Raw genomic sequence first — 19,386 nt, 5'->3', positions numbered from 1 at the left:
AAAAAACCAAAAAAAAAACAGTATTGGATTATACTATCTCCGATACAGACAATTTCTCCTATTTTAATCACGCCATTTACAAAAGGCTATAAGCTACTCTAAGAGTAATTGTGTGCTATTGTGCGCTAAGCACACAATAGCACACAAGCTGGACATAATGGCCTAATAGGTGTCCTTCATTGAACAATATTGCGGCGTAAGGCACGTGTCAAATAACAAGTGTTGCATGTTACTCACACATGCAAAGTCTCCAAGGCAGAAGTGTATTGGAAAGTATCAAGTAACAAACGTATCCGCATCACTTGCTGCACTGCATGAGTGATGAAATCAAAAGACATTAACGCTCCACTTCAACTTAAAGAGAGCAAAAGTCCATTCCAGACATTTGAACCAATACGGTACCGATTGATGTTTCGCTCTTGTTTTCATGTTTTTTTTTTTACCTTACTTTTGATGTTTACCTGTGTTTTTTATACCTTATTTTTTTATGTTTTCCTGTGTTTTCATGTATTTTTTTTTTTTTACATATTTTTGATATTTCCCACTTATGTGTTTTTTGCCTTAGATGTGATGTTTCCATCTAATGTTCATGTATTTTTTTACTTATTTTTTTGTTTTCCTCATGTATTTTTTTTTTAACTTTACCTTCTGGTTTAAATGTTTGTTTTCCTTGTATTTTCATGTTTTTTTTTAGCAATGTTATGTTTTCCTCATGTTTTCATGTATGTTTTTTAATTATTAAAATGGATGGAAAATGGATGTTTGTTTTTTTTTACGTATTTTTGACGTTTCCCTCCCGCTTTCATGTATTATTTTTGACTTTTTTTTTTTATGTTTCCCTTTTGTTTTCAAGTTTTTTTAACTTATTTTTTTACTTTCCCCTCTTGTTTAAATGTTGTTTTCTTTGTATTTTCATGTTTTTTTAGCAAGGTTGTTATGTTTTCCTCATGTTTTCATGTATGTTTTTTAATTATTAAAATGGATGGAAGGATGGATGTTTTTTTGTTTTACCTATTTTTGACGTTTCTCTCCCGCTTTCATGTTTTGTTTTTGTTTTACTTTTTTAATGTTTCCTACTTTCATATATTTTTTTCCCTTATTGTTGATGTTTCCCTTTTGTTTACATAAGTTTTTTTCACCTTATTTTTGTTGTTTCCCTCTTATTTTCATGTGTTTTTTTTAACTTATTTGTTATGTTTCCCTCCTGTTTTCATGTATTTTTGTAAACTTATTGTTGACGTTTCCCTCTTTTTATCATGTGTTTTTTCCTTCTTTTTGTGGACTTTTTTTTTGTACCCAGACTGCAACCGCATAATTTCCTCATGTTTCCCTCTAATTTTCATGTATTTTTTAACTTATTTGTTATGTTTTCCTCTGGATTTTTTTGTACTTATTTCTTTACTTTTCCCTCTTGTTTCAATTTTGGTTTTCCTTGTATTTTCATGTTTTTTTTGTTTTTTTGTTTGTTTTTAGCAATGTTGTTATGTTTTCCTCTTGTTTTCATGTATGTTTTTTAATCATTAAAATGGATGGAAGATGGATGTTTTGTTTTTTTTACCTATTTTTGACGTTTCCCTCCCGATTTCATGTTTTTTTTTTAAACTTTTTTTTATATTTTCCTCCTAATTTCATGTTTTTTTTTTTCCCTTATTTTTGATGTTTCCCTTTTGTTTTCATGTGGGGTTTTGTTGTACTTATTTTTTGACTTTTCCCTCTTGTTTAAATGTAGTTTTCATGTATGTTTTGTAATTATTAAAATGGATGAAAGGATGGATGTTTTTTCTTTGTACCTATTTTTGACGTTTCCCTCCCGCTTTCATGTATTTTTTTTAACGTTTCCCTTCTATTTTCATGGTTTTTTTTTCCTTATTTTTGATGTTTCCCTTTTGTTGTCATGTGTTTTTTTTCCACCTTATTTTTTTTTGTTTCACTCTTGTTTTCATGCGCTTTTTTCACCTTATTTTTGTTGTTGTTTTCCTCTTGTTTTCATGTGGGTTTTTTTTGTGGTTTTTTACTTCTTTTTGATGTTTCCCTCCTGTTTTCATGTTTTTTTTTAACCTTACTTTTGATGTTTACCTGTGTTTTTTATACTTTATTTTTGTATGTTTTCCTGTGTTTTCATGTATTTGTTTTAACATATATTTGATATTTCCCTTTTATGTGGTTTTTACCTTAGATGTGATGTTTCTATCTAATTTTTATGTATTTTTTAACTTATTTTTTTGTTTTCCTCGTGTATTTTTTTTTTGTACTTATTTTTTTACTTTTCCTTCTTGTTTAAATTTTTGTTTACCTTGTAATTTCATGTTTTTTGTGTGTTTTTTTTAGCAATGTTATGTTTTCCTCATGTTTTCATGTATGTTTTTTAATTACGGCGGGGACGGTGTGGCGAAGTTGGTAGAGTGACCGTGCCAGCAATCGGAGGGTTGCTGGTTACTGGGGTTCAATCCCCACCTTCTACCATCCTAGTCACGTCCGTTGTGTCCTTGGGCAAAACACTTCACCCCTTGCTCCTGATGGCTGCTGGTTAGCGCCTTGCATGGCAGCTCCCGCCATCAGTGTGTGAATGTGTGTGTGAATGGGTGAATGTGGAAATAGTGTCAAAGCGCTTTGAATACCTTGAAGGTAGAAAAGCGCTATATAAGTATAACCCATTTATCATTTATCATAATTATTAAAATGGATGGAAAATTGATTTTTTTTTTTTTTTTTAAGTATTTTTGATGTTTCCCTCCCGCTTTCATGTATTATTTTTGCCTTTTTTTTATGTTTCCCTCTTACTTTTATGTATTGTTTTTGACTTTTTTTAATGTTTCCCTTTTGTTTTCATGTGTTTTTTTGTTTTTTTTACTTATTTTTTGACTTTCCCCTCTTGTTTAAATTTAGTTTTCCTTGTATTTTCATGTATGTTTTTAATCATTAAAATGGATGGAAGATGGATGTTTTTTTTGTTTTTTTTACCTATTTTTGACGTTTCCCTACCGCTTTCATGTTTTTTTTTTAAACTTTTTTTTATATTTCCCTCCTAATTTCATGTTTTTTTTCCCTTATTTTTGATGTTTCCCTTTTGTTTTCATGTGGGGTTTTGTTGTACTTATTTTTTGACTTTTCCCTCTTGTTTAAATGTAGTTTTCATGTATGTTTTGTAATTATTAAAATGGATGAAAGGATGGATGTTTTTTCTTTGTACCTATTTTTGACGTTTCCCTCCCGCTTTCATGTATTTTTTTTAACGTTTCCCTTCTATTTTCATGTAGTTTTTTTTCCTTATTTTTGATGTTTCCCTTTTGTTGTCATGTGTTTTTTTCCACCTTATTTTTTTTTGTTTCACTCTTGTTTTCATGCGCTTTTTTCACCTTATTTTTGTTGTTGTTTTCCTCTTGTTTTCATGTGTTTTTTTTTTTACTTATTTTTGATGTTTCCCTCCTGTTTTCATATAATTTTTTTAACTTATTTTTGACGTTTCCCTCTTTTTTTCATGTGTTTTTTACCTTCTTTTTGTGGACTTTTTTTTTTTTGTATCCTAGACTGCAACCGCATCATTTCCTCATTGTGGGATCTAAATAAAGTCCATCTTCTCCTTTGCCGATGACATCATTTTTACGATCCGTGAGGAGCAAAAACAAGCTAATGTGTTCAACTGTTTCACAGATGTTTGGCCACTTCCCCAAAAAACATTTCTCTGACCCTTTGGAGGCAGCAGGCAGATGGAAGCAGACACCAGACAGAACTACAGATGGAAGCAGACACCAGACAGAACTACAGATGGAAGCAGACAATAAAAGGGGTACAGTAGAAAAAAAAGCTCCTGCATAATTTCATGCAATGTGAGCTTCCTCTTCTCGCTGCTAAATGAAGAACAGACCCAGGAGGCTTCTTCACAGCAGGGGGTCCGTCAGGGCCTCGCCCACCCGCTCATCCCTCCATTCGCCCAGTGCCCCCCCCCACCAACCCCACATCACAGGCGGCACGCGGCGGCGGACCCCCGGCGGCACGGCGCTACAGCTCCATTAGCCAACTAATGTGAGCTGAACTTTACTTTATTAGCCCCTGAAGACGCCTGCCAAGGCCCCTTTCATCCTCTACGGACCCCCCCCCCCCCCCCCAACCCCCCTTCGCCCGTCTCTCGCCATCTTTCAGCGCCTCCGTCTCGTACTCCCGTCCACCTCCGCACTTTTGCAGCAGCCGCGCTTTGCAAACACTGCAGGTGAAATGTACGAAAACAAAAAAGGACCCTGAACACATCAGACAAAAGGTATCAAAATAAAAGTCACACAAAGCCTTCTGCAGAAACACACTTCCATGATAAATATACAACTTCCATTAGAAAAAATGATATATTTGTATTTACTTTTTTAAAAACAGAACAATGAAGCAACCTTGGCTGTCACATCACAGTGCAACAATGTATATCTTTTTCATTTAAACTGAAAATGAAACTTTTTGTATACGAACTCCACTTTGAAGGTTTCCAAACAAAGCACGCAATTTACACAATTATTGAGAGGAACTGAGCAGGTGACAACGGCACCTCCTTGGGCGGGGGTCAGCAACCCGCCGATCTCGAGCCACATGCGGCTCTTTAGCACCGCCCTAGTGGCTCCCTGGAGCTTTTTTAAAAAAATGGAAAAAGCAGAGGAAAAATATATTTGTTGTTTTAATAATAAGGAAAAAACATGACACAAACCTTCCTAATTGTTAGAAAGTTCACTGTTTATGTTAAACGTGCTTTACTGATGAGAGTATTTGGCCAGCTCAGTTTTGTCCTACTAATTTTGGCTGTTGCTGAACTCACCGTGGTTTGTTTACATGCGCAACTTTCTCCGACGCTGCCACAGAAAGACATGTTTTATGCCACTTTGTCTCATTTTGTCCACCAAATGTTTTATACTGTGTGTGAATGCACAAAGGTGAGCTCTGTTGATGTTATTGACTTGCGTGGATAGCTAATAATCCATGCTAACATGCTATTTAGGCTAGCCGTGTGTACATATTGCATCTTTATGCCTCACTTGTAGGCAGGCCCGGCCCTAACCAATCTGGCGCCCTAGGCAAGATTTTAGGTGGCGCCCCCCCACATCGGCAGTGAAGTGTATATACTCACAAGAACCCGAATAGCTTTGTCTTTGACCTTTTTTTTTACTTACAACTATACCTAATATATAAAGGGGTGGAAAAGTGACTATTACCTGCAGGGCAAACATTAGCTAACCAGAAGGCAATAATGTAAACAAAAAACACCTGCTTAAAAGATCTAATACAAATGTCCCTGAGGAATGTAAGGTGGGAGTACTGTAATTACCTAACGTTATATTATTATTTTCCATAACAATTTAGCCCCCTCCACAATATTAACCCGACGTTAAAACAGAACTAGCTATTTATTGATTAGCAATTGCCGAATCATGTAACATTAGCTTAATGCTAAAAAGCCAGGTTACTATCACATTCTGTAACAGACAAATAATTTAATGTAGGCTGTACGTTACCTACCTGCTACCTCTGTCTTTTCTCATTTCTCCTCTTCTTTTCTCTTTTTTCTTCCCTGGGCACCTGACAGTTTTGGCCGTTTTGACATCTTGTGTTGATTTTTTGATGTGGTGACGTCCAAAAAGAGTCATGATACGGGGAGGGAGGGGGCGCACCGTGCGGGGGGAGGAGGGGGGGCGTAATGTTGTAACAAATAATATTTCTATTAAATAGGCTTTACTTTGCATTTTAATTAACGTGAGATTATTTTTTTGTATTTAGAAATAATAGTAACAACTTTTTTTTTTTTTCTTTTCTCCAACATTTGTGGCACTGGCATGGCGCCCCCTGATGGACGGCGCCCTGAGCATTTGCCTATACGGCCTATGCCACGGGCCGGCCCTGCTTGTAGGTGTATTTGAGTTCATTTAATTTCCTTGACTTATGTCCTCTGTTTATTTAATATATATTCGCATGCCTCATGACACATTAGCTGTATGTGCAATGTTGTTCCAGACCACAGCAAACGTAACCATGTTGTTCCAGACCACAGCAAACGTTGCCCGGCTTGCAAATATAGTAATAAACATATTAGAAGAAGACAGCGTGTCCTCTCCTTTAACTTGGACACACACATCTATACTTTAGGCAGTTCTAAGCCAGTAAATTCCAGGAGTTATCTCGCCCTCTGAGACACTTACTTAATGCGTTGCCTTCACTATAACACTTACATCAGGCTTGTAACTTTTTGCGGCTCCAGACAGATTTGTTTTTTTTGGATTTTTTGGTCCAATATGGCTCTTTCAACATGTTTGGTTGCCGACCCCTGGCCTAGGGGTCGTGTTGGAGAGGATTTGTACCGTACGCGAGCATACGTCAGTCCCTCTGACTTGGTGGCAGCCTTTTTAGAAAGTCGCCACGTTTTAAAGATGTTTTTTTTTTTTAAATGGAATTTTGATGTTCTGATTTTTATTTTTTTATTTTCACTGTTAATCGATGTTTCTTACACACCAAAAACCAAATGATTTCGATAGAAATCCCCAAAAAATATTGTATTGATGTTTTACTCGTTTTATACCACGCAGATCTAAAAGTAGACAAACAATTGTTGAGTTGTACATTTTTATGGGACTTGTTCATTTGAATTTGTACTTTTTTTTAAATATCCATCCATCCATCTTCATCCGTTTATCCGAGGTCGGGTCGCGGGGGCAGCAGCCTAAGCAGGGAAGCCCAGACTCTCCCCAGCCACTTCGTCCAGCCGGGAGACTTTTTTTTTTTTTTTTTTTTTTTCCCACTGTTAATCGATGTTTCCTACACACCAAAAATCGAATGATTTTGATAGAAATCCCCCCAAAAATATTGTATTGATGTTTTACTCGTTTTATACCACGCAGACCTAAAAGTAGACAAAACATTGTTGAGTTAGACATATTTATGGGACTTTTTAATTTGGATTTGTACTTTTTTTAAATATCCATCCATCCATCTTCAACCGTTTATCCGAGGTCGGGTCGCGGGGGCAGCAGCCTAAGCAGGGAAGCCCAGACTCTCCCCAGCCACTTCGTCCAGCCGTGAGACTTTTTTTTTTTTTTTTTTTTCCCCCACTGTTAATCGATGTTTCCTACACACCAAAAACCAAATGATTTCGATAGAAAACCCCAAAAAATATTGTATTGATGTTTTACTCGTTTTATACCACGCAGATCTAAAAGTAGACAAACAATTGTTGAGTTGTACATTTTTATGGGACTTGTTAATTTGAATTTGTACTTTTTTAAAAAATCCATCCATCCATCTTCATCCGTTTATCCGAGGTCGGGTCGCGGGGGCAGCAGCCTAAGCAGGGAAGCCCAGACTCTCCCCAGCCACTTCGTCTAGCCGGGAGACTTTTTTTTTCTTCTTTTTTTCCCCACTGTTAATTGATGTTTCCTACACACCAAAAACCAAATGATTTCAATAGAAATCCCCCCAAAAATATTGTTTTGATGTTTTACTCGTTTTATACCACGCAGACCTAAAGGTAGACAAAACATTGTTGAGTTGGACATATTTATGGGACTTTTTAATTTGTATTTGTACTTTTTTTTTAATATCCATCCATCCATCTTCTTCCGCTCATCCGAGGTCGGGTCGCGGGGGCAGCAGCCTAAGCAGGGAAGCCCAGACTTCCCTGTCCCCGCAGCCACTTCGTCCAGCCGGGAGACATACTCTTTTATTGTATGGGTATTCCTTATTTTATTGTAGTTCTTATGTCGTTTTAGTTTATTATTGTCCATTCTTTAACATGTCCAAGACATATAAGAACTGAAATTATGTTTTCGGCACAGTCCCACTAAGAGCAGACATACCGCTAACAGGTCAGCCACTTACGGCGCACCCCTTAAAAAAAGGTGGGAAACAGGTGATATTGGGAAAGTGGAAGGAGAGTAAAGAAAATATTCAATCAAAGGCTGGACGCCCGGGTGGAGGGGTGTGCATATGCCCATTGTCCAGGGTGTAGTGATGTGTATATAGGTCTGGAGCCGCTCTGCATTCAGTGCAAGTTAAAACTCTACTTTGCAAAGCCACAGCTATTTATCAACAACACCCGGAAACGTCGCCGGCTTCGCTGAGCCCGAGCTCATCTAAGATGGACTGATGCAAAGTGGAAAAAGTGTTCTGTGGTCTGACGAGTCGACATTTCAAATTGTTTTTTTTGGGAAACTGTGGGACGTTGTGTCCTCCGGACCGAAGGGGGAAAGAACCATCCGGACTGTTCTAGGCGCAAAGTTGAAATGTTAGCATCTGTGATGGTATGGGGGTGTATTAGTGCCCAAGACACATCTGTGAAGGCACCATTAATGCTGAAAAAGGTACATACAGGTTTTGGAGCTACATATGTTGCCATATAAGCAACGTTATCATGGACGCCCCTGCTTATTTCAGCAAGACAATGCCAAGCCATGTGTTACAGCGTGGCTTCATAGTAAAAGAGTGCGGGTCGTTGACACAGCAAAATAAAGACCTTCAACATATCAAACAAAGGTGTGGGAAAAGAGAAACCTGACAAAGAAAAAACACTCTGTGTTCTTGTATGATAAACCAACGACTCAGAGAAAATAATATTTGTCAAACAACAGAACTGAGACCTTGTCTGTGGTACATTGTGGTACGACAACAATTATTAGCCTGTCTGAGCGCTGCTTAGGAACTTCACTGATGGAAATGACGACAATTTTTTTGGACGGAAATGAAAAAATGAGCCGCAAAAATGCCGCAACTTTGTGAATAATAGATTTATAGTACCGTATTTTCCGCACCATAAGGCGCCCTGGGTTATAAGCCGCGCCTTCAATGAACGGCATATTTCAAAACTTTGTCCACCTATAAGCCGCCCCCGTGTTGTAAGCCGCATCTAACTGCGCTAAAGGAATGTCAAAAAAACAGTCAAATAGGTCAGTCAAACTTTAATAATATATTAAAAACCAGCTTGATGTGGGCGCGCATGGAGTCGTATATCAACATGGACGGAGCTCCGTGAAGAAAGCCACCCGACCTCTTCGCGTAAACTTAAACTTACCTTAACCACTCGCTCATCTTTTCTTCATCCATCCCTTCGAGTTAGCTTTTATGATGACGCCGGCTGGAAAGGTCTCTTTTGGCAAGGTCTTCCTTTTGAATATCACCATGGGTGGAAGTTTCTGGCCATTAGCATGGCAAGCTAGAACCACAGTGAAGGATGACTTCTCATTCCCTGTGGTGCGAATATTCACCGTACGTGCTCCCGTTGTATCCACAGTGCGGTTCACAGGAATATCAGTTGCTGTGAAATAGTAATCCGTGTGCGGATGGAGAGATTGCGTCTTTTCATGAACCGGATCCTTGTCGCTTAGTAGGAGCCATTTTGTGGTCTTTACAGATGTAAACAGGAAATGAAACGTACGGTAATATCCGCGCGCTTTTTCTTCTTCTACGCGGGCGGGTGGTTGCTTACAGTAGAAGAATAAGCGCTTCCTGTTCTATGGGGGCGGGTGCTTACCTTGGCGGTTGCTTGCGTAGAAGAAGAAGCGCTTCCTGTTCTACCGGGAAAAAAGATGGCGGCTGTTTACCGTAGTTGCGAGATCGAAACTTTATGAAAATGAATCGTAATATTAATCCATATATAAAGCGCACCGGGTTACAAGGCGCACTGTCAGCTTTTGAGAACATTTGTGGTTTTTAGGTGCGCCTTATAGTGCGGAAAATACGGTAATAGGTTTTATTTGTAAAAGCATTATAAATTGAGCAAACAACCTCACAGTGCTACAGTGCATTTAAAAAAAAAACAACATAAAACAACAACGCTAGAACCACAAGTAGTTGCCCCCAACAACTAAAATAAATAGTAAAAAAAGTAATTTTTAAAAGTCTGTGGTACCCTCAGGTGGTCAGGGTGTATGTATGTGCATGTGCAAAAAAAAAATGCCTCTCAAAGGTGAATCGGTTCTAATAATAAAAATAATGATAGATTTTAATTGTAATAAGCACTTTACATTGAGCAAACAACATCAAAGTGCTACAGTGTATTAAAAAATAAATAAATAAATAAAAATAAAAACTAGAACAGCCAAATAGCTAGAACTAGTATGCATATATCGAAAAATAAAAAGGCCTTTTTTTAAAAAGAAGGGTTTTCCTCGTGTATTTTTTTTTTTTACTTATTTTTTCACTTTTCCTTCTTGTTTAAATTTTAGTTTTCCTTGTATTTTCATGTTTTTTGTGTGTGTTTTTTAGCAATGTTATGTTTTCCTCATGTTTTCATGTATGTTTTTTAATTATTAAAATGGATGGAAAATTGATGTTTTTTTTGTTTTTTTTAAGTATTTTGATGTTTCCCTCCTGCTTTCATGTATTATTTTTGACTTTTTTTTAATGTTTCCCTTTTGTTTTCATGTGTTTTTTTTTTCTTATTTTTTGACTTTCCCCTCTTGTTTAAATTTAGTTTTCCTTGTATTTTCATGTTTTTTTTTTGTTTTTTTTATCAAAGTTGTTATGTTTTCCTCATGTTTTCATGTATGTTTTTTAATCATTAAAATGGATGGAAGATGGATGTTCTTTTGGTTTTTTTACCTATTTTTGACGTTTCCCTCCCGCTTCCATGGGTTTTTTTAAAACTTTTTTTTATGTTTCCCCTCCTACTTTCATGTTTTTTTTTTCCTTATTTTTGATGTTTCCCTTTTGTTTTCCTGTGGGGTTTTGTTGTACTTCTTTTTTGACTTTTCCCTCTTGTTTAAATGTAGTTTTCATGTACGTTTTGTAATTATTAAAATGGATGAACAGCCAAATAGCTAGAACTAGTATGCATGTATCTAAAAATAAAAAGGCCTTTTTTTAAAAAGAAGGGTTTTTAAACCTTTTTTAAAAGCATCCACAGTCTGTGGTGCCCTCAGGTGGTCAGGGACTGGGAGCGGCGGAGCGGAGTTGTCGTGTGGAGGATTTGTGGGTGAGTAGTTCTTTGAGGTAGAGGGTGGCATTTCCATGGAGGCACTGGTGGGTTAGTAAGGAGACTTTGAATTCAATCCTGAGTGGAACAGGAAGCCAGTGAAGGGATTTGAGACCCGGTGAAGAAGCCGCCATGAATTCAGACTTCTAACAAATCCCCGCTTTGTTCTACAAGCCTGCAGATGTTTGTCTTTTCTTACTGTAAATGTCCTTAATCATCCCAGCTGTGGTGTCTTTGAAAAGAACGGAAGTGACACCAAACCGAGGCCAGATGCTGGCGGTCAACTTGGCCGCTCGCCAGCCGTGGAAGCTTGGAAAGAGGAAGAAAGATCTTTATTGTGTGAATGCTCCGAAACATTCACACAATATATGCTTTTCTACACCAGAATTCATCTATTTATTATTATTCTCCTTGTCCAGATGTTGGCGCGCTCTACCCTCCACGTTTTTCACCTGATTCAAAGCGTTCCAACTTCAAACTGATCGGGAATGGCCGGCTTTCCCTTGAAAAGTTCCAAAAATTCCCAGATTTTCGGGACTTTTTTTCCCCATTCAAAATGATTCTGCCATTTTTCAAACTTCCACCTTCAGCACATTCCACCATCCTGCACATTCAAACTATCATTTTCCCAAGTTCAAAAAAAAAATTCCAGGAATTGCCCGAATTCTCGGTTTTTCCAAACCCTATTTTCACTCATTTTCCAACCCACTTCCACTGTCAAAACATTCCTCTTAATTAGGACAAAAAAACTAAGTTTTTTTTTTTTTTACTGGAAAAATTCCCAGGTTTTCCCTAAATTCCAGGAATTTTTTATTACCATTTCTCAATTTGTGGTGGGCTCTTCTATTTCTGGGGCTGAGGTTGCCGAGGTAGTTAAAAAGCTCCTCGGTGGCAAGGCCCCGGGGGTGGATGAGATCTGCCCAGAGTTCCTTAAGGCTCTGGATACTGTGGGGCTGTCTTGGTTGACAAGACTCTGCAGCATCGCGTGGACATCGGGGGCGGTACCTCTGGATTGGCAGACCGGGGTGGTGGTTCCTCTCTTTAAGAAGGGGAACCGGAGGGTGTGTTCTAACTATCGTGGGATCACACTCCTCAGCCTTCCCGGTAAGGTCTATTCAGGTGTACTGGAGAGGAGGCTACGCCGGATAGTCGAACCTCGGATTCAGGTCGTGGAACTGTGGACCAGCTCTATACTCTCGGCAGGGTCCTTGAGGGTGCATGGGAGTTTGCTCAACCAGTCTACATGTGTTTTGTGGACTTGGAGAAGGCATTCGACCGTGTCCCTCGGGAAGTCCTGTGGGGAGTGCTCAGAGAGTATGGGGTATCGGACTGTCTGATTGTGGCAGTCCGCTCCCTGTATGATCAGTGTCAGAGCTTGGTCCGCATTGCCGGTAGTAAGTCGGACACATTTCCAGTGAGGGTTGGACTCCGCCAAGGTTGCCCTTTGGCACCGATTCTGTTCATAACTTTTATGGACAGAATTTCTAGGCGCAGTCAAGGCGTTGAGGGGATCTGGTTTGGTGGCTGCAGGATTAGGTCTCTGCTTTTTGCAGATGATGTGGTCCTGATGGCTTCATCTGGCCAGGATCTCCAGCTCTCGCTGGATCGGTTCGCAGCCGATTGTGAAGCGACTGGGATGAGAATCAGCACCTCCAGGTCCGAGTCCATGGTTCTCGCCCGGAAAAGGGTGGAATGCCATCTTCGGGTTGGGGAGGAGACCCTGCCCCAAGTTGAGGAGTTCAAGTACCTCGGAGTCTTGTTCACGAGTGAGGGAAGAGTGGATCGTGAGATCGACAGGCGGATCGGTGCGGCGTCTTCAGTAATGCGGACGCTGTATCGATCCGTTGTGGTGAAGAAGGAGCTGAGCCGGAAGGCAAAGCTCTCAATTTACCGGTCGATCTACGTTCCCATCCTCACCTATGGTCATGAGCTTTGGGTTATGACCGAAAGGACAAGATCACGGGTACAAGCGGCCGAAATGAGTTTCCTCCGCCGGGTGGCGGGGCTCTCCCTTAGAGATAGGGTGAGAAGCTCTGCCATCCGGGAGGAGCTCAAAGTAAAGCCGCTGCTCCTCCACATGGAGAGGAGCCAGATGAGGTGGTTCGGGCATCTGGTCAGGATGCCACCCGATCGCCTCCCTCGGGAGGTGTTTAGGGCACGTCCGACCGGTAGGAGGCCACGAGGAAGACCCAGGACACGTTGGGAAGACTATGTCTCCCGGCTGGCCTGGGAACGCCTCGGGATCCCCCGGGAGGAGCTGGACGAAGTGGCTGGGGAGAGGGAAGTCTGGGCTTCCCTGCTTAGGCTGCTGCCCCCGCGACCCGACCTCGGATAAGCGGAAGAAGATGGATGGATGGATGGATGGCATTTCTCAATTTAACATAATACTACTTCAACATTTCTGGACCGATTTGAAACAATCCAACACCAACCATTCCAACTCATTCAGACCAATTTTTAAAATGCCCACTTTTCCCCAAATTCCTAATTTTTTTGGGGAAATTCCCATTGAAATCAATGGGACATTCTTCAAACTTCCACCATTTCCACATTTTTCAACCGATTTAAACCATTCCACCTTCAACACATTCCACTCATCGTAGACATTCAAGCTACCATTTTTACACACTTAACACATTTTTAGGAATTCCTGGGTTTTTTTCACCCTATTTCCAACAATTTTTGTTTGACTACTACTTTTCCTTTTTGCATCCCATGTCAACTGTTCCGCCATCAAAAAATTCCTCTTAATTAGGACAGCAAAAATATGTGATTTTTTTTTAACTGGAAAAATTCCCAGGTTTTCCCTAAATTTCAGGAATTCCGTATTACCATTTCTAAATTCAACATGTTACTACTTCAACATTTCTGGAACGATTTTCAAAAATGCGAACACCAACCATTTCAACTCATTCAGACCATTCAAATGTTTTATCATTTTTTTTAAATTCCCGCTTTTCCCCAAATTCCAATTTTTTGTGGAAATTCCCATTGAAATCAATGGGACAATCTTCAAAGTTCCAAAATTCCCACATTTTTCAACCAATTAAAACCATTCCACCTTCAACACATTCCACTCATTACATTCAAACTACCTTTTTTCCGAGTTAAAAGAAATTCCAGGATTTTCCAGAATTCCTGGTTTTCCAAAGCCCTATTTTCACCCTTTTTTCTGGCGACTACTCCTTCCACATTTTTCAACACATTTCTACTGTTCCAACGTCAAAACATTCTTCTAAATTAGGACAAAAAAACAAAGTTGTTTTTTGAACTAAATTAATTCCTGGCTTTCCCGAAATTCCAGGAATTTCGTAATACCATTTCTCAATTCAACATGTTACTACTTTAACATTTCTTGACCAATTTGAAAAATTCCAACACCAACCATTTCAACTCATTCAGAACATTCAAGTTTTTTACAATTTTCAAAAAAAAATTCCGCTTTTCCCCAAATTTCTAATTTTTTTGGGGAAATTCCCATTGAAATCAATGGGACATTCTTCAAACTTCCACCATTTCCACATTTTTCAACCGATTTAAACCATTCCACCTTCAACACATTCCACTCATCCTAGACATTCAAACTATCTACCATTTTTCCACAAGTAACACATTTTTAGGAATTCCTATTTTTTTTCTAACCCTATTTCCAACCATTTTTGTTTGACTACTACTTTTCCTTTTTGCATCCCATGCCAACTGTTCCACCGTCAAAACATTCCTCTTAATTAGGACAAAAAAAATATGTGATTTTTTTTAAACTGGAAAAATTCCCAGGTTTTCCCTAAATTCCAGGAATTCCGTATTACCATTTCTAAATTCAACATAATACTACTTCAACATTTCTGGACCGATTTGAAACAATCCAACACCAACCATTTCAACTCATTCAGACCAATTTTTAAAATTTCCCACTTTTCCCCAAATTCCCAATTTTGGGGGGGAAATTCCCATTGAAATCAATGGGACATTCTTCAAACTTCCACCATTTCCACATTTTTCAACCAAATTAAACCATTCCACCTTCAACACATTCCACTCATCCTAGACATTCAAACTATCTACCATTTTTCCACAAGTAACACATTTTTAGGAATTCCTATTTTTTTTTCTAACCCTATTTCCAACCTTTTTGTTTGACTACTACTTTTCCTTTTTGCATCCCATGTCAACTGTTCCACCGTCAAAACATTCCTCTTAATTAGGACAAAAAAAATATGTGATTTTTTTTTAACTGGAAAAATTCCCAGGTTTTCCCTAAATTCCAGGAATTTTGTATTACCATTTCTCAATTTAACATAATACTACTTCAACATTTCTGGACCGATTTGAAACAATCCAACACCGACCATTTCAACTCATTCAGACCAATTTTTAAAAATTCCCGCTTTTCCCCAAATTCCCAATTTTTTGGGGGAAATTCCCATTGAAATCAATGGGACATTCTTCAAACTTCCACCATTTCCACATTTTTCAACCGATTTAAACCATTCCACCTTCAACACATTCCACTCATCGTAGACATTCAAACTACTATTTTTCCACAAGTTACACATTTTTAGGAATTCCTTTTTTTTTTGTAACCCTATTTCCAACCATTTTTGTTTGACTACTACTTTTCCTTATATATATATATATATATATATATATATATATATATATATATATATATATATATATATATATATATATATATAAATATATATATATATATATATATATATATATATATATACATAAATGTACATACATATATACATAAATGCACATACATACATACATATATACATAATTGCACATACATGCATATATATATATATATATATATATATATATATATATATATATGTATATATGTATATATATATACATATATATACATAAATGCACAAAAAAAAAATATATATATATATATATATATATATACAAAATGCACATACATACACACATGCATACACACATATATATACATTATACATATATATATACACATATATACATATATATATATATATATATATATATAAAACATATATATATAAATCATATATATATATATACATGCACATACATACATTCATTAACATAAATGCAAATAAATACATGCATATACAGTACATAAATGCACATACATACATTCATTTACATAAATGCACATGCATACATATATACATAAATGCACAAATATATATATATATATATATATATATATATATATATATATATATATATATATATATATATATATACATATATATACACAGAAAATGCACATACATATATGTATACATAAATGCACATACATACATATATACATAAATGCACATACATACATATATATTTATATACATATATTTATATACATATATATATATATATATATATATACATATATATATATATATATATATATATATACATAAATGCACAAACATACATATACAGTATATACTGTACATAAATGCACATACTGTACATATATTCATATACATAAATTCACATACATACATATATACATAAATGCACATTTATGAATTTATGTATATATGTATGTATGTGCATTTATGTATATGAATGTATGTACAGTATGTGCATTTATGTATACATATATATGTATGTATGTGCATTTATGTATATGAATGTATGTATGTGCATGTATATATATATATATATATATATATATATATATATATATATATATATATATATATATATATATATATATATATATATATATACATACATGCACATACATGCATGTATATACATAAGTGTACACACATACATTTATATAAATAAATGTGCATACATACATACACATATATACACATAAATATTTGCTACTGTATAAATACATGCATACATACACATATATCTACTGAACCAAATTATAAACATTTTTGTTTTTGGTCCCATTTTCATGAGTTGATCTCAAAGAACTAAAACTTTGACTATAGACACAAAAGACCTATTCCTCTCAAATATTGTCCACAATCTGTGTTAGTGAGCATTTCTTCTTCGCCAAGATAATCCAGCCCACCTCAAGATGCTGATTAAACAGCATGATTACTGCACAGGTGTGCCTTCAGCTGCGCATCATGAGTCAGTCTTTTGAACGGCTCTTTGAAAGGAATGGATCCTCAAGACCCATCAATCCCATCTCTAACTGGGATGGAAGAACGCTGCGGTTAGCAAACAGCTCTACCTCCTGAGCCACGCCACGCGGCACCAGAGCCGAGGCGGGCAAATGAAGAGGAGCACGGCAGCGATGTTCAATCATCGGGAAGGCAGCCGCTGTAATAAAAACATCAGAGCTAGTCTAACGATGTCGGCGGGCTGCCTTTGAGCGGCGCGCTCGCTGAGAGAGTCTGAGCGCAGCCTGGAGGGGAAGCAAGAAGGGCCAACATTGATTAAGCAAACAAGCACAAAGAGGGACTGCGGCGAATCTTTTTTCAGACCCCCCCCCTCCCATTTCAGATACATCACGTCCGTCTGGTCTGAGCGACCAGCTGTTGCGCAACAGACCCTTGGGCAGGATGACAGCTGCCAATCAAAACGCCTCCTCGCGCCGCTGTAACGGAGGTGTCAGTCAAAGCGGGGGACAGTTGTCTGGTCTCTCCCGGAGCTAATCCGACATCGCACCGCGCCGCTATCTCTTCTGCGCCACAGACAAACCGCCACGTCTTTCAGACACTTTGTGCGGGTTCAGGTCTATTTCAGGGACTGGAAGAGGCCCCGGGAGTCAAAAGTTCACGGCCGGGGTTTGGCAGCAGCTGCGCGGGGGCCGACAGTCGCGCGCTAAACCAGGTCCAGAGTGCGCCCAATGACGTGGAAGCAGGGACCTAGATATTTTAGTCCGGAGCACAATGCCCGAGTCGTCAAATCTGGCACCGAGGGTTTTGATTTTTTAGCAAACATCTTTCCGTCTTTCTTTGCTCGCCCCGACCCCGTCTGGCTTTGTGAGACTCAGTAAAGACCACGGCATGCTCGCACAATCATCTCCAGGATCAGCACAACCTTGCGTGCAAACTGTTTTATGCATGATGTTTTCTTTTCTGTTCCGTTCACTGGTCCTAAACCTGCAGCGAGAAGGAACAAAAGCAAACAAAAACGCTATGGAGAAACTAAGTTGTGTTGTTGTTTTTGAGGGCGTCTCCATTGTTGAGCTTCTACTGCATTCTTTTGTACTCTTTGACAACTTCGTCATCAGACGAGCTAGGCTGCCAACGGAATTTTCACCGGAATTGGCCCCAATATCGACTGGTACACAAGAAAGTCCGCAGTCTCAGACTTACCCAAAGGAGAACTTCGCCCCTTGAGGTCTCTGGGTTCCACCTACTAGGAGTCAGCCCAAAAGGACTCATGCCTGGTCGCCCTAAGACAGAGGTCCCCAAACATTTTCCGATCATGGTCTTATCCAAGACCTTAGAAAAGTATTTCTAAAATAGTTTTTACAGTATCTGTGATCGAGTAGACATGGGCTGAGTATCTACGAGGTCTGAAATAAGAGGTCCGGAATGCACCTGAGAGGTCCCTGGCCTTGTTTCCGGACTATTTGGGTACATTTCGGACCATTTGTAAGATTTTCCGGGGTAAATTCAGTTAGGATTACCTAAGGGCCTATATGAGGTACTTTGTCATTTCCTGAAACTATGAATTTGTTTACAATAATAGAGTCCCATTTGATAAGTTCCTCACACCGTTAAAGTTGTCCCATCTGCTGAATGTCCGTAGAAAAGTATGAGTTTTTAAAGTATCTGTGATCGAGTAGACATGGGCTGAGTCTCTACGAGGTCTGAATTGAACCTATTTAGGCTCTGAATGAGTCAGGGAAGGTCTCAAAAGAAGCCAAGGGGTCCCAAAGATAAGTGGTGATTCCTATGATGTCCGGAATCCACCCAAGAGGTCCCTGGCCATGTTCCCGGACTCTTTGGGTACATTTCGGACCATTTCAAAAGGTTTTTTGGGGTAAATTCAGTTAGGATTACCTAAGGGCCTATTTGAGGTACTTTGTCATTTCCTGAAGCTATGAATTTGTTTACAATAATATAGTCCCATTTGGTAAGTTCCTCAAACCGTTAAAGTTGTCCCATCTGCTGAATGTCCGATCATGATCTTATCCAAAACCGTAGAAAAGTATGAGTTTTTAAAGTATCTGTGATCGAGTAGACATGGGCTGAGTCTCTACGAGGTCTGAATTGAACTTATTTAGGCTCTGAATGAGTCAGGGAAGGTCTCAAGAGAACCCAAGAGGTCCCAAAGATAAATGGGGTTTCCTATGAGAGGTCCCTGGCCATGCTCCCGGACTCTTTGGGTACATTTCAGACAAATTCAAAGAGTTTCCGGGCGAAGTTCAGTCAGGATTACCTAAGGGCCTATTTGAGGTACTTTGTCATTTCCTGAAGCTATACATTTGTTTACAATAATATAGTCCCATTTGGTAAGTTCCTCAA

At 38.4% G+C, this 19,386-nt stretch overlaps 1 protein-coding gene across 1 annotated transcript in view; it reads right to left on the bottom strand.

Annotated features, from left to right (window-relative positions):
- Positions 1-19,386, bottom strand: part of sdk2b (sidekick cell adhesion molecule 2b) — a 920,539-nt gene that overhangs the window by 850,196 nt on the left and 50,957 nt on the right. The window lies entirely within an intron of this gene.

This window comes from Nerophis lumbriciformis, linkage group LG39 (genome assembly GCF_033978685.3).
Source record: "Nerophis lumbriciformis linkage group LG39, RoL_Nlum_v2.1, whole genome shotgun sequence".
In the NCBI taxonomy this organism is placed as follows: Eukaryota; Metazoa; Chordata; class Actinopteri; order Syngnathiformes; family Syngnathidae; genus Nerophis; species Nerophis lumbriciformis.
This window is presented reverse-complemented; position numbering and strand designations above follow the sequence as displayed.